The sequence below is a fragment of the Thunnus thynnus genome, chromosome 4, assembly GCF_963924715.1.
Source record: "Thunnus thynnus chromosome 4, fThuThy2.1, whole genome shotgun sequence".
NCBI classification, from domain to species: domain Eukaryota; kingdom Metazoa; phylum Chordata; class Actinopteri; order Scombriformes; family Scombridae; genus Thunnus; species Thunnus thynnus.
In genome coordinates this window covers 14,790,952-14,807,711 of record NC_089520.1, presented here as the reverse complement: position 1 = coordinate 14,807,711, position 16,760 = coordinate 14,790,952, and the positions used below count along the sequence as shown (strand labels likewise).

The 16,760-nt window shown below is 40.1% G+C and overlaps 1 protein-coding gene across 1 annotated transcript in view; it reads right to left on the bottom strand.

Annotated features, from left to right (window-relative positions):
* Positions 1–16,760, bottom strand: part of gli1 (GLI family zinc finger 1) — a 52,773-nt gene that overhangs the window by 14,951 nt on the left and 21,062 nt on the right. The window lies entirely within an intron of this gene.

Below are 16,760 nucleotides of genomic sequence, written 5' to 3'. Positions count from 1 at the left end.
CTTCAAGTAATTTATCAATGATGTAATTACATGTTCTACTTCTCATGTAATTTATATGATCAAATGTTCTTGTGGGTTAGCCTATGTCGGTAAGACATAAAAGAGAGAATAATTGAACACAAGAGCTCCACAAGGAGAAATGATAGAGATTACCCAATAGCAGTACATTTCAATGACTTCAAACATGACATCTCATCATTCAGGTTCCAGGGCATTGGAAAGGTGACTCTGCCAGAGAGGTGGGAACATTGATGAAATCCTTAATAGAAGAGAAGTATACTGGATATTTAATTTTCAAACTTTATCCCCCAAAGGACTGAATGATGAGATTCCATGGCATGTCATGCTCTAAGGAGCTGTGGGATCAAATAGACCTATTTATGGCACTCATGATACAAGTATTTCATATGATTGCAAAACTTTGAATGACTTATGAAAGCTGCAAGGCAGATGTTCTCATTCATTAGGTGTGCAATTTCTATAAATATTTTTGTAAATAGACATAAGTATGTGTTGTGGTGTCTCACTTGTTTTTGTTTTTCTTTTCTTTTTCTTAACTGTGGTCTATAATGTGACAGATTGTAAACATGTCACTGTCAATTACTGAGAGACACTCCCACGGGAAAATAATTGACCACAGAATGGGCAAGAGCATTATCTATTTAAGATCACTGCTGTTAGAATTTCTTAAGATACTCTTAACGAAGATCCAGAGGGACTGAAATGTTAGTATGTCACAATAAATTGTGATGCTGAGCAAGAGCAGTGTGCAGGATCTTCCTTTCTCAAGCCTTTCTTTTGTATGTACAATAAAAAAGGAAACAATAAATGTATAAATTGATAAAATACAGTTTAAAAATCAGACCTTTTGATGCCTCATTCTTTTACTCTGCACTTAAGTCCTTGCCGTGCATGTAGAATCAAAATATCAAATTGCTACTGTTCAAGTGTTCAAACCAAGCAGCAACAACCACGGCTTGAAACTGAAGCCAATGTGGAAGTCCCTTAAAGTGCAATACTGCTAAGTACCGGCTCCAAAAAGTCCTTGACTCCAGTAGACTCCCATTCAAAAAGCGTCAACTTCTCTCATGAAATACTGAGTCAATAATTTTTTTCAATGAGTCATTGTGTTCCAAATTGCTATATTCAGGTGCTAGTGGTCATTTTGGTTATATAAAGATGAATAGCAGCTTTGGTGTCTTCCTTGTGGGCGTTGATTGACAGCTGTGTTTGACATTTCACTCTCCAGCTCTGGGACTTGCACTGAGTTAGACTACTTTTGCAATATTTTGATAAGTTTAATGTTACTTTATAACGATACCTTCTGTATTAGTTAGCTAATGTTAGCCCCAGTCTCCACTGCTTCGTGTTACAAGTAAGCTAACATTAGCTTCGGTCCGAGCTAGCAGGGCGTGTTTCCAGAGCAACACCACGCACTCTTTATATAGAAGGTCCTGGCTCCAAACGGAAAAGATGCAACTCTGAGCTCCCATGCAAACCAACGGCTGACGTCACACCTCACTACATCCATCTTTATATACACTCAAACCTTAACTGGGAAAGCTCCTGTCTACTGGAGATGAAAGCTCTGTGGTTTAAGTGTAACAGGTCGCCTGGACTGTTATGTAGTTGCACATGTGTTAAAAGGGCAGTGGGGACCTATTTAAGCCCTCAAGCCACCAGGGGAATTTGGTAAGCAAAGTTAGCAAGCGGCTAAATGACATGGGCGGTCCACTGGTAATTGCACATATTCAGCACCAGCTTTGGATGTGTGTATGATAATTAGCCGGAAGTGCTAAATAGAGATCTTACAGAGCACCTCAGCTGTCTAGAACTAATAAATACCAAGAAAGGGGTCCTAAGACAGCCTGACACACACACATGCTGACACACCTGTCGGTCTCTCCAGGGGGTAGCATAATAATCCAGTGGCCACCAGGTCTACAGAGAATGTGTGTGTGAAAGAGCGAGTGTGACTGTGAATATACTGGCAGCAGTTTGAACTGTGTAAGCCCAGTGGCAGGTGTGTATGAGTGAGTGTAGCAAGTTAGTTTTGGAGACAAGTGTATTTTCAAAAGAGTGTGTGTTAGAGAGAGTGTGTTTGACATGATAAATGAAGGTGGATCTCAAGAGTAACAGTGAATAATGTATGAGACCACCTGCGCATAAGTAAGCTGGAATTTCTTGAAAAATATGTTTGTGAGTTTTCTCCAGGGAGCAAGTCAGCAGGAGTGTGTGAGTGTTACCGTTGCAGCTCTATGTACACACACACTTGACTGTGTGTTGTGTAATTTATTTGTATGCTACATGGCTTACGCTCTTGTCCACTAAGTGCAACTGTAGAATATGTCAACAACATATATGTTTATCCATTCTGAGAATGAAGCATGTACAAGTCAAAAATTTGAACACACTTTCACATTCAGTGTATCCAAACTTTTGACTGATACTGTATGAAGAGTTTCATTTCATTTCATGTTTCCACACAAAAAATTCTCCAAAAATGTACGATATATATACATTTATACATTATGTGAAATAATACTCGCTTGCCAATATTGATTGTTACTGTGAAAATGAAGCACATAATGGGTTACTATTGAAGCAGGAAACATTTAATTATATAAAAAGGTATTTTTTTGTGGACTGTATATTTTTTCATATACTTACTGATAACTTTCAGGTCAGAAAAACTATCAAAACTTTATTTACAACATTATAGAATGAAACTAATTCTGCTCTCTAAGTATGTATAGATGGATGATTTTAAATATGTATGGTGCTGACACAGGTGTTGTGGCATTGTGCTATTTTGGGTCAATATTTTGTGAGAAACTCCGAGGGAGTTTGCTCCCCGGTGTAATTTTGTGGTGCTGGGCTTGAGAGGGATGGGGCAGCAGCATATTAAAAACCCCAAGGCCATAAATCAAACGGCTAACTAAACAAGTCTGCTCCACTGCGGCACAGCGAGCTGGGCAGGAACCAAGGAGCTGAGGATGACGACAGGATGTCCGGCCACTTTTCTACACCCAAAACCTCCCTATTCAAGCACTCCAGGTTTTGTAGCACTGCAACATCACCACCCATACTAATAAGCTACACCTAAAACTCAGACATCCCTAACCTCACACAATGACTTTGACCTCAATTAATATACAAGGGAATATGATGAAGCCAGTGCAAAAAAAGCAGGACATATATATATATATATATATATATATATATATATATATCTTTATTATATACAAATATAGTAATAACGGATGTGACTGTTAAAGAGGAGTTTTACATAATGTAGGGATGTAACAAACAATTAATTTGCAATTAATTAATTAATAATTTAGTCTAAAATGTAAATAATTATGGCAAAATGCCATATGCCATATTGTATTACTATATTATATTGTATATTTTAAAAAATACAATTTTGAACAAAACATTCTTTCGTACAACATTCTGTTGTAGTGGCCCTATAGAGGAGACACAATATGTCTGTCTTTTTTTTTTTAAAGTCACTTCCTGTAGTTGGATGCTATCCAGGATGAATGACATTAACTGAGCTCACCTCAATTACACAATATTTTTAAACCAGCATGAGAAGTCCTGACTGTGGTCTAGCCTAATAAATTTCCATTCCAACTTAGTCACCAAACCAACACAGCTTACCACCAATAAATAAAAAATGGTTTTGTATCCCTAATGGACTATTTCTCATCACTGTCAGAACTGCAAACCACTGCACTGTAAAGACCCACCATTCTAAAGTTGATATTAACTACAACAGCAGATCTGGTCTCCTGTGAAGGAACTCACATTTTTTACAGCTGCTAACCGGCTGTAAGAAAAGGAATGTTGCTGTATTTAATTTAAAAAATTGACAGGAACATGACTCAGAGAATATGACTGTTTTATTTTACTCTCTTTGATGACATTAAAGGGTTATATTAAACTGTCTGAACATAATATATATCGTTATATTAACTGTTAATCATCAATGAGTGTCGATGTTTAGTCGAATTGAATCAACATCTCTGATGTATAAAAACTGACCATTATAAGTTTTACATTCGTAGTACAGCATCAGCTGTTTCAGTAAATGCCTTTAATGTCTTTATGTTCATGTTTTCACCCTCCAGCTGGTGTAGGAACTGTATTACCCTCTAGGACATAGTGTGACGTTGTTATAGAGCCACAAAGTCCGCAACTATGGAAGGTAAGGCCATGACTATGATCACTCCCTAACCTTAATCAAGTGCCTAAACCTAACCAAACAGAAAATTGTTTAATTTTTGCAGCAGTGATTTGTAATGGTTTTGAAGGGCACTGACAGTTAATATTGTCTTCCATATAGTAGCGTCAGATCAGTAAACTTTGTTGTTAATTTGGAGGACATGTTGTATTTATTGTAAGGCTTTGACTGGACTGGACAGCATTAGGTGATTTATTTCTTAGGGCCTTTGGTAATTATTTGTCCCACTAAATTCAGCTCTCAGGTGATTGGTTGTATTTGTGGTATACAAAGAGAAACACTGTTTAGTCTTGCATGGTTTGGCCATTGGTGACATTCCCATAAAGCATCAGTCCTCCTCCTTGTGAGGAAGTCTCCAGAGAGGACAGAAATTTCCACAGGTCACTGGTCGTGTCAGACAAAAGGCCTGATCCGGCCCTTCTCCGCTCTCCTCGCAGTCTGCCTCTTCACTCCTCTACTCCTGGGTGTAACACTAAACTGGGGCTCACACATGTCCCCTCTGCTCTCTCCCCAGCCGATGAAAAAAAAAAAAAACGGCATTTAATGACAGCCCCTCTCCTCTTAACCTCATTTCTTCACTACTCTCAGAAGGGAATGTGAATATACAGTATGTGTGCTTCTGTGTGGGTGCTCATTTGCTGGATAATCCATTACTTGAACAACATTTACACTCACAAAACAGCCTGAATAAAACCCAACACACATCTTTGGAGCATGTTGTGCAGTGTAAACAGTCATCTGAAAGTATTTTGTCCTTGTATTTCTCCCCCACCCTCTCCCTAGCTCCCACCTTTCCTCCTCTCATTCTGCCTTTTCATTGCTCTGCATCTCTATCTCTGACTATCTCCTGCTCTCTCCCTCTTCTTCCCCCGCTGCCTCCACCCTTTCCCTCATTCCCTCTCTCCCTCTCTTTTTCTCTCTCTCTCTCTCTCTCTCTCTCAGGGCTCATTCCTGCTCTTGCGACCTCTCCCTCGCCCCTCCCCCTCCTGGCGGAGCTGCAGTCGAGGTGGGTGTTCTCTGGCTGTTATGACTTGAGAGACGATAATGGCAGCTATAATGTAGCCAGCCGTTCCTGATGTGGCTGGGCTTGTGGGGGATTCTGTTGTGTTAGGGCTGGAGACGGAGTGAGTGAGGGAGGGGGGGGGGGGGGGGGATGAAGGCGGGGCTCGGGCCCTCAGCCAACCACAGCCCAGATTCTACCTCATTTTCGTTTTTGTTTTTTTTCTCTTTTCGTTCTTTCTCTCCTCACCATGCTCCTCCTCACCCACCGACTTTTTCTAGCCCTGTTGTTTTCCTTCGGTGGTAAACTTTGTTTTTAAATTCTGGCTTTGTTTTTGTAACCCCCTCCCCACACACCCCCACCCACCCAGCACAGACTCTCCTCCTTCCCTGCTTTCCCCCCGCCTACCCTCCCCTGTGTTTTTTACCGCTTTTACCCAGACTCTGTGAATTCCTCACAGCTGCTGTAATGTGATGGGGGCCACGGTGTAAGGCCACAGGGCTGGAGACATCACTGTAATGTACAATAAGCCCTTCTCACTGACCTGCTGCAGGGAAGATTAATGTCATATCAACTTATGATCAGCCATTTTGAGTTTTATTAAACAGCTTTAATTCCTGTTAAGCCTAGGACTGACTTTCAGAAGATACTGAACAAAAATAAGTGTCATTGTGACAAGAAAACAAGCTGGAGATAAGCAGGTATTCACTGTACAATTACAAGTACTTGTACTTATTTTTCTAAGTACAATCGATATAATAAAATTCAATATTAATTAATTATTGACTTTCAGTGCTATTGTCATCATGTGATCATATCATGTAAGCATTGTACAAAAAATTGGTGATTCAAAACAAATATCTTCATGCATTTTTTATGCTTTACTTCCTAATTAATTGAAAAAAATGCAGCTGAAATGACTGTGTAAGGAAAGTAAGTGGTATTTTTTATAGATACATTAAAATGTTGTCAATAAACCAAACTAAAACTAATTTAGTGTACTAATTTAGTACTGTCTACTGCAAAGCCAGGTTTTTTATAGGTGATTTTTCAAACATACTGTATGTGATTGTTGCCACACTGTGATATATACTGATGTTGGACAAACAATTACTATTATTATCATGACATTGATTCCAACTATATCACTATGTAGCACTACATACAATATAGATATAATGCAGATAGATTCAAATGGAAAGGATAGAAATTCATCAAAGAAACATTCTGCGCCATGTTACGGACACAATAAGATAATGAAAAAAGAGCAAGTGCTGGAATTACTTAGTCAGAATAGAATATAACTTTTTCTTTCAGTACTAACGTGGCAGATAAGTTGTTATGTCACAATCAGTTTGGCTTCAAAGTTAAAGACCTGAAATCAGTGACGGTGCCTCACATGACAAAAATAAAACTAATAATCTTAGGTTTAAGAGGGGAAGACTTCAAACGTGTCATGTGTTGAGAAAGAAGCCTCCCTGAAGCCCTAAACTAATGTTTACTAGACTGACACTGTGGTTTAATACAGTCAACACCATAACATGGATTTCAACCCTACTGATTCCCTGTACTGTAAACTGTGGGCTGGGGAAGCTGTGGTGCTGATTTCTCACTGCTGGGGTTCTCACCTTGTCGAAATGGTAGAATGAAATGTTGATCCCTTGTTGCTACACAGCCAGAGTGACTGATGACAGACATCGGGGCACTAGAGGGCTTGTTCGCGGCACCTCAACATGACTACAAACAGTCGAAGTGGGAGCTGAGCTAAACTAAGCACAGTAGAAAGGAGTAGAGCAAACAAGGCAAAAAACAGCTACACAAATGACACTGATGAGCCTTTAGTGAACTTTTTTTTGAAGTTTATGTTAGCTGAAACATGAAGAGAAGTTAAGCTTTGTTAGGGGTATGTACTGCTGTCTATAACACCCTGAAGGTTGGAGAGAGAAAAGAAGGCAAAATACTAGACAAATACAATGACAGACAACCAATTTTCATGCAAAAAGTACCGTAATTTACTCGTGCTGCATTGTCGTCACGTCTATAGTAAAACACTGCTTTAGCTGCACAGTCATGATTACTATTTTACCACCTTTGTAACTGTTGGCTTTATCAGTCAGAGACTTGATAGTGTTTGTTTTAGGATTAGGAGTGGTTCACCTCTTCTTGTTTTCATTTGTCTGTACAAGCAGAGTTTTGTAGTGCTGGCCACTGAGTCGCTTCACTTTCTCAAAGGCAGTTAGATGTTTGACATTCACTCTGTCCATGCAGGGATTTCAACCAGCAACTCTTTCAAAAGGACAGATGTAATGCCAGCAACACATGTGAGAGTGTTTCCTTCGTCTTCAGTCTCCCCATAACTCGCTGTTCCTTCACTCCGCAATCCCACTTTTTCTCTCCCTGTCCTCTCTCTAGGCCACCCACCCGCCATCCTGCACATACCTGTGGTTTCCTGTACCCCGCTCCTCTCCTCTTCTCCCCTCCCTCCTCTCTCTTTACCTCCAGCCTTTTTTCCACCCCTTTTCCTCCCCCCACACACCTTCTCCTCCTCTGTGTCTACTATGTAATACTGAACTGTTGTCTTGTCTTCCCCTCTTCTTCTTCTTCTTCCCTTGTACTACTTCTCCACGTCTGTGTGTCAGCGCCGCTGCGTATCAGGTAGGTAATGCCCTAACCACAAATATTTCTTTGAACTCCTTTTAAGGAGGAGAACCGGAGGAAACAGGGGGAGGAAAAAAGAGTTAGAGAAGGATGGATGGATAAAGCAGATGAGGAGAGGTTGATTCACACAGCTGGCTCCCAGCTGTAGACCGAGGCAGCTCGCAGAAATGAACTATCTATAAACAACTAAGAGCCCAACCCCCATTTTCAAGAAAAAAAAGAACAGAGCTTTGTCCTCGTAAATCCAGCTAAGCACTCCTCTTCACCTTCACCAGCGCTTGTGAACGTCATCCAACTAATTGCTGCTCTTTTCCTCCCATCCTTTCTGTAGCTCTACTTCTCTACTTTATTTTCCCTCCTGGTTTTTGTCCACTCTACTAATCAGTGCTGAGGCTTTACTGTCACTGTGGCTGCTACAGTAGAAATCAAGGTTTATACCAGTCAATCCTTGAAAAGAAAATGCCCTGTGCAGAAATTCACTAGAGCTGGCTGCTAACCTCTGAAACAGAGACCCGCACCGAGGAACAAAAACCAGATAATAATCTGTTCGGTTTATAGAAAGACCGCAGTGATTATAAGAAAAATAATAATCCTAACAGTCTTGGGTGGGCAGACGATATTTATAGCCGGCCTGTTGCTACTTATATTCCTTAGCTGTATAACACAGCTGGAAGCGAGGGAGGAGAAGAGAGGAGGTGGAAAACTTGTGAGGAAAAAGAGAGAGAGGAAAGAGAGACAGAGGGGCTCCAGGCGATGGGAGCGGGATGGGAGTGTGTGCGTGTGGGGGCGGATACCCGGTGCATGTGTGTAGCTAAGAGCAAGACAGACAAAGAAAGGCAGAAAAAGAGAGACAGAGTCATAAACAGAGACAGAGAGAGTACACTACGTGAGCGTGCGTTTGTGTGTTTATGTGTGCGTGTGTTTGTGTTCGGTGTGTGTGGGTGAAACCGCGGCACAGCCCCTCCGAACGACGACAGCAAGAGACGAGGCCTGCAGGCCACCAGACGAACACAGTGACCACAGCTCTGAGAGCCTCTCACAGAGGGGAAACGAGGAGAAATACGACACAGACTAGACATCCATCAAAATGAAAGGGCAGGATTAATCAAGAGAAAACTCCTCTCTGGTTTCATGTGGAATTTATTGACCACAATAACTTTTTATTACTAGACTTTTGCTTCACAGTCTGAAAGGTCTTTGGATGAACAGGAAGAGTGACACTAATGTTTAGATTTAAAGGACGGGTGAAACACAGAGAGACAGAGAGATACTGTAAATTTAATGACTGGCAGGTAAGAGGTGCGACCAACAAAGAGGCAGATCGATCACCTGCTAGAGAAGATAAAGCTCGATTAGGTCGATGATAACATTTCAATAGACGCAGTATTAATCATTGTCATCTTAGTGAATTCTCCTGCTCGTATTTATAACATAAATTTGAAGTAGCCAAGATTTTTAAGTTAAAAATGGTTTGAAGCATGGTCACAGTTAAAAGATCTTCTGTATCAACAGTACCACACAAATCAAAGGATTAGGACAGAAATTTACTTGAGTTTTGGTCGCAAAAATTATTTTTTTCAATTTTTCAGTGTTTAATGTTGTCTTAACACACGCAGCTGTACAAGAATCTTTCTAAATTTTGAAACAGGACAAATCTAATCAAAGACTAATTAAACAAGACTAAGAATCTGACCTGAAGTTGTTTCAATAATTTACAGTTTTCAGTGCTTAACGCTATGGACATATTTTAATCAGAAACTTATTTAGATTTGATAACTTACTCTACTTAAAACAGAACAATATTCAACAGCAATCAAGCTCAGCAGCCAGACAAACCTGAACCCACTGGCCTTAAATCTTTTACTGTCATCACTCCTTTTAGAATCCCTTGATATAAAACACTCATAAACATGTCTTTGCAGTTTGCAGACATCATGTTACATGCTACATGTGCAAAAGCTGAGCTGTCAGAAGCTCATGTCAAACTGTCAACTTGCTGTAAGAGCAGATGTCAGCCATAAAGAGCTGAAAGTTCAGGTATTAACTTCTGTCAGGGTGCTTCATAAGAATCCCTGATATATAGATAGAGGTATCGCTTTTAACTGCAAATCATAAACATCATGGACAAATTAAGTTGGTCCTCATACCCCACTCTCAGTCTCTCTCTCTCTCTCTTTCTCTCTCAGCATGTAAACTTAAATTTGTCCGAGCAGCTGAACACACATGTGGAGACTTGTCTTCATCAGTTCACAGTTGTATGACTAAACTTGTACACCTGTGCAACCTATGGGTGTGTTTGTGTGTGCACCCTTGATAAGGGTCATTGTATTATACAGTGTTACATCATCACTTTCACGCTTGCGCTTTTCCTCAACCTGCCTCCTCTCCCTCTTACCCCCTTCTTTTTCCCCTGTATCTGTTTCCATTTTCCCTCAGTTGACGCTTCATTTTTGATGACTGTCTTGTCCCTGTTTTTGTGAAAAGAATGTACAAACATCAACATACTCTCCACAGAGAACATCCTCAAATTTGTCTCAGTCCGCAACTCATCTCCCTTGTGTCTCAGGGGGAATCTGCAGTAAACTATAAATCAAATGAGAACTGATGCCTGCTGCGATCTGATGACAAATTAGTTGATGCAAAACAGTAGGGATGAAAATGATGGTCTCCTTTTTCATTCTCCTCACCATTTACTTAAACAAACCTCATCAATTTACGCAGTGAACAAATTACAGAGCGACTATTTGGATCATACACACATACAGTAAAATGTGCACTCCTCCTGTGTGGTCCTCCTCAGAGCTGCTGACTTCATAACTAATATATCGCAGGCGTTTAGTTTAATACCCAGATGTTGGTAGGAGCAAGGCATGCAGGCCCGCGTTAGCTTTTAATTGGCTGGGATCCTTGAGCTGATTTTTGGGGCTTAGCATGTGACTCAGGGAGACACACACAGGCAAAAAGCGCCCACACACACATACATACACACACTTTCCCTGAGCGAATGAAAGGCTTGGCTGGGCTCTGACAGGGCGGCAGTCTCATTTGCTGTCAGGAAGAGACGAGTCATGGCTGTCCAGAGGACTCTACAAACTAAACAAATGCAGACAGCACACACACATGCAGAGATCCCAGGACTGAGTGACGCCACGCTGCTGATGGTTGCGCCAAACAGCAGCCATGATATCTGCCAAGCAGATTATTACAGCGTGGAAGAAAGACGCATGTCGGAGAAAGGGAGAGAGAGAGAGGGTGAGGATTGAGAGCAAGATCCTGCTACATTATGTTTTGGGGCACAAATTTTAAGTCCACACAGGCAAACTGATTGTTGCTGTGTGTGTGTGTGTGTGTGTGTGTGTGTGAGAGAGAGAGCGAGAGAGCGAGAGAGGGAGAGAGAGAGAGCCTTGAGTTCCCACCAGGGCTGTAATTAAGTGGCATTAGCATAACTAAAAGCCAACAAATCAGCTAATCAGCTGGCTGTGAATTGGAGGGGGGGGTGAGGAGCTTAAAACACACACACACACACACACACACACACACACACACACACACACACACACACACGCACATACTGATGCTCACACACATTAACTTTGACAATGTAATATGCCATTATTGTAGCCATGTTTTAAGTTTTTAGATTTCAAATAAACACATGCACAAACTTGTGAGCTCTTCTCAAAAACATATGAGGAATTCACTAATTTCAATAATCAGGACTGCAGCTCATTTAAACTGAAATCAATCATTAAGCTGGGAAGACATAACTCAAGATTTTCCGATTCAAAGCTGTGAGAGACCCCACACGTAAAGAATTTCATCACGTCTCTTTATGTCGTTGAAGCTGACGCACTACATGTTGTGACAAAGTATGGCCACCACGCATTACACAATACAAAGAGTTCAGAAAATCTCAGAGCTATCACTCAAACTCACATTCCTGTGATTCTTTTGACCAGACTGTTTTTATATTTACACCCACTACTTGTTTTGTATGGATTGTTAGTCATTCAAGAAAAACAAAAAGATTGAGAGAAATAATAGTTTAACTTTTATCATGCTGTCATTGCAGCAGGTCGAGGAGCTAACTTCAATCAATCGTTGGCTCACACACACTACTGGACACGTGGTGATAATATAAAACATGCTTCTTCCAAATGGTAGGATGCCTTGACCTGATTTTTATTCCAAAAACTCCACAACTTATCATTTCTTTATCAGTGACTTCACAAGCTGTACACACAAAGAATCAAAAATCAGGCATATCGATAGCTGGTGGACGTAACGTGTTGTAAAAGGTAGCAAAACAACAACAAAAAGAGGAAAATAACCCGATCTGCAGTAAACAAGAAGGTTTGAATGCATTAAAATGTCTTTGCAAATGTTTCATGAAATGAATTCAACATGTTTTCTATAGGCCTAAAGGATACACACGATGTGTTCTGCTGAGAAACGTAGAATGTAAACAAAACAGTGTTTGTTTATAATGAAAGTCCACAGGGTACATTTACACTGTATGTGGAGTGTAAGAATGAGTGCCAGACAAAGTTATCTACTATTACAAAGAAGGCTGTTCAGCTGGGACCAGTGCTGGTTCCCACATCAGATCTTTAATGATTTAAAGCATTTCTCCTGCTAAACAACTATTTCTCAACTGGTACAGATGTTTGTGAAAGCCATAGACCCAGTGAGGAGGAGTGACAGAGAAAAGCAAAGGTGCCCACTGAAAATGCCCACTGGTGCCCACTGCCAACAAGGCAGGTCAAAAGTAAAACCTCATATGACAGGGACTACAAATAGTGGCATATTAGACAATACAATACAATACAGTGAATGGAGTGAATTCTGACTTGCCGAAAGCTCAAACACAGACCAACAAATGAACTCACTGGGACATTAAACTCAGTGAATCTTCTGTCGGAGGGCTTGGTGAGACAACAACATAGACGATTTTGTTAAATTCACGCCATTCTTCACATGGGCGTTACTTGGTTACAGGCTTATGATTTTTACAAGGGAACACGCTCATTAGACTGTAGAAATACACACCAGAGTGTAGACTTGTTATTTATGAATTATATCCTGCTGTATTTTGTCATTTATTGTCCGCAGAACGGTGGATAAACAAGCAAACTACTGACCCTTGGACTGACTACTAAACATGACCTGTTTTCTCACCATCACTGTCATCACATAATCAATGTGAAGCAGTGTTGTAGGCCTCCATTCACATTTGGTCAAAGATTGTCCAGATAAAGTTGTTGCACTGTCTGTCTGAAGCTGTCGAATGCTGCAGTTTGCCTCAGAATAACTGAGGAGATGTTTTGCAATCACAGGAGCATTCTGCTATTTGTGCATGTAAACACTGATCCTATCTCATGCATGAGGAAGGGGCTCCCTTTCACCACATCTCAGCCCTAAATTCCAGTCGGTGCAGTTCTCGGTGATGCGCAGGGAGCACATGCACGCATGCTCACGTAAAACAGACACGCACATAAACACTCGCTCTCTCTGAGCAACAGAATACTGTACACAGTGCACACTTATTTACACATGAACTGTCATATACACACTGAAAAGAGAGAGAACGTGCGTACACAGGCACAGATATACAAACAAGTATACAAACACACGCACACACGTACAGGGAACTGAGAGGCTGATGACCCAGGGAGCTGATGGGACACACACAATAAGAAGGGCATAGTTTAGCAGCTTGTGAATGGGTCTCTAAAGACACAGCCCACACAGCCCACACACAAACACACATTTTGTGTCTGTCCTGCTCTAGTATTGGCAAATCTAAAACAATCTTTGTAGGAGCTGGAGCAACAGAACTGCAAGCACATAGAAAACACAGGACATTTATCATTATTTGTGTAAGTAAGGACTAGACAGCAGAAAATTTAATTAAAGTAACCCTATGTAAGTTGCTGAACAGCAGCCACTGTGGCCACAAGAGGTGCACTGAATTTCCCTTTATTTTCAAAGATTCTCTTGAATCACTTTATGGACCTCATCATAAGGATTATTAGCAAGGAACAGTGTTTTTATTCTATTCTTTTTTTCTATTCTTAACACAACTACTTCTGTCATTTTGAACAACCAACAATATGAATGCTTTTGGTGGGAGACTACAAAGATACTCAAATACTCAGAGTTGTTAGCGAGAGATCAGGGAGGCAGTGTGATGCAGCCAGGAGGAGACTATGACCGCCAGCTTTTTGCCCTTTCACCTTTGAGTGTGGCCATTTGGAAAAATTAAATTTTTTGTACAAAGTTACACAAATTGCAAACAAACAGTATGAAGATTTCTAAGACCTTTTGCGTGTGAAAAAGTAACGTTAACAGTAGCAAAACCCCTGAAATAAGATGCTGTAACTGACTCTGGAAAATCAGTTACGCATTAATATCTGTAATAGTAATAATAATAGCTAAATTTAGCCATGGCCAGTGATCATACTTGACAGAGTTACACTCGAACGCTTGAATTGAGGTGCATTATATTGTATGTAGATTCAAAAGTTGTGCTTAAAACATGGCATCGCTCCCTGGTTGACGAAACTATACCAATCAATGCACAGAATGTACAATAAGCCAAGGTGAGCACTCATAGAAAGGCATGCTTTTCATTAGGAAAATACATCCTCATAACTATCACACATGGAACCACATTCACTGCTGATCTACTCCAGCTCACATCTTCCTAAACTAAATCTGGAGATTAAACTAAATAGAAAACTTTGGGTGTAATGGCTTTGTGAGAGAATAACTCCTCAACTCCTCATAAAACGATTCTGCTCATGACTTTATGGTGTCCCTACGTAACTTTGGAATCATCCTCAGTCAAAAGTCAAAATCTTTTTCTTTATGAGTCCATCTCAAGATCCAAGGTAATTAAAAACAGCTTATTACTCTTCTCATACTGTAAGTAGACACATAAGAAATTAATTTGAAGAAATGCTTACACACACACATACCCTGCCTAAGGACCCGTGTATCCATAATATCCTGAGAAACAATTCTCAATGAATAAAAAACTCATTACATAAACTCAATAAAAAACAAGGCTTTTGGACTCAGCGTAGGGGAAATTAAAGATAAAAGGAGGGCAAGGAGAGTACACTTTTACCACCGTTTCCTGTAAAGAAAGAGAAGAAAAAAAAAAAACGAGGTAGAGTGATTCACTTGAGATGGAAAAAATCTGGCGGCAGTAATCTTACTGTGCAGTGAGTGACTCAAAGTCTGTGTGTGGTATTCATGCCCTCCTTTTCTCTTTTACAAAGGAGGAAGCGAGGGAATCAGAAGGGATCGAAAGAGAGAGAAAGACAGCGAGGTAGAGAAAATGAGAGTGACAAAGAGAAACAACCGAAGAAAAAGCGAGTTGATGGAAGGAGAGAAACACAGAAAGAGAGAGAGAGAGAGCAGCGTTGAGCGGCACTATGCTTGAGCAGTCCTTTTGACTGACAAGAGAAGGACTGGAGACCTATTGTTGAAATCCCATTCCTCACTGTATTGTCCGACCTTATCAATGCAGGGTCACCAGGAACAATAGCGAACGCTCACATAAGTTCCCGTTCGTTCACAGTGTCGCTGCCTGTGGCCAACAGAAAATGCAGGTGTTGATGATCAGCTGAAACCGTCTTTAAAAAAAATCTTTAAAACTTTTCAAGAGTCAAGAAAAGGTATATTGGCACTTACACATTAACGATCATATTACCATGAATCTTTTCAGCTCAGTTCCAGGATTAGCAAAGATTTTCTCTCGTCAGGAGATGAGCTACCAAGTCTGTGAAAACACTTGTATAATGTCTTCTGTGTTTCTGGAGGAGCTTTCCAAAGTTTGAAAAAATAACCCTGATGATGTCATGGATGAGAGGAAGGGTATAATGAAATATGTTACGAGATTGCATCTTGGGAAATGTAGTATCCAGTATTCTTGGAGCTTTATCAGGGACCAAAAGTTAGGATAATTCGGCCTCTGTAGCTTAAATGGATGATTTTTAATCTGTCTCACATGAGTTCCCCAATATTATTTAGGTGCAATGCAACATTGCTGTAGTTCCTCTTTAAAGTATAATTTTCTACTATCTTCTTTAATTTGACAATAACTTGTTTTACTATAATGCTAATTCAAGTGCATTTACCTGCATGTTATCAATAGAAAAATAAAAAATGTATAATTTTATTTCATTGTAACTTTTAAAATATTTTACAAGAATCCTTTATAATATCTCTAAATAAGTCATTTTCAAAATGTGTCAAGCAATCAATTATAATCAACTAAAAAACACTTATAAAGTTTATAATTATTCCATTACAGAGGAACAAATTACAAAATGGTAAAACTGTTGATAAAAGGTCACTGCAATCTAATTTTTCATAGCAGAATAACGACCTCCTCGACTGCAAGAACAGAACCACCACAGTAAAAACAACCTACTACCTACTGTCCTAATAATACTGTACAATGCCTCAAGTAAGAGTAAAAAAGTGTAATAATATGTTTTTTTTTTAAATCCCTCATGAATTTTAGACAGATGCAGTATGTTGAATTCATAATTCCCTCATCCTCTGTAAGAACTTCCTTTTTACTCCAGACTGACTACTCATCATCAAATGTAAAAGAAAATTCCACCTGTGCGTTGTAAAAAAAAAAACAACAACAAAAAAACAAAAAAAACGTCTCTCCTTTTGGGTCACCAGACGTTTCTTATTCATTACCAGCTATAAAGCCTGACAAAGAGAAGGCTTCATGCCCTTCATCTGCCTCTTCACTTCCTCTCTCCTTCTCTCCCTCCGGCTCTTCATGGAGAACAGAGAAGGGGAATCATTCAGTGGCTGAAAAGGTTA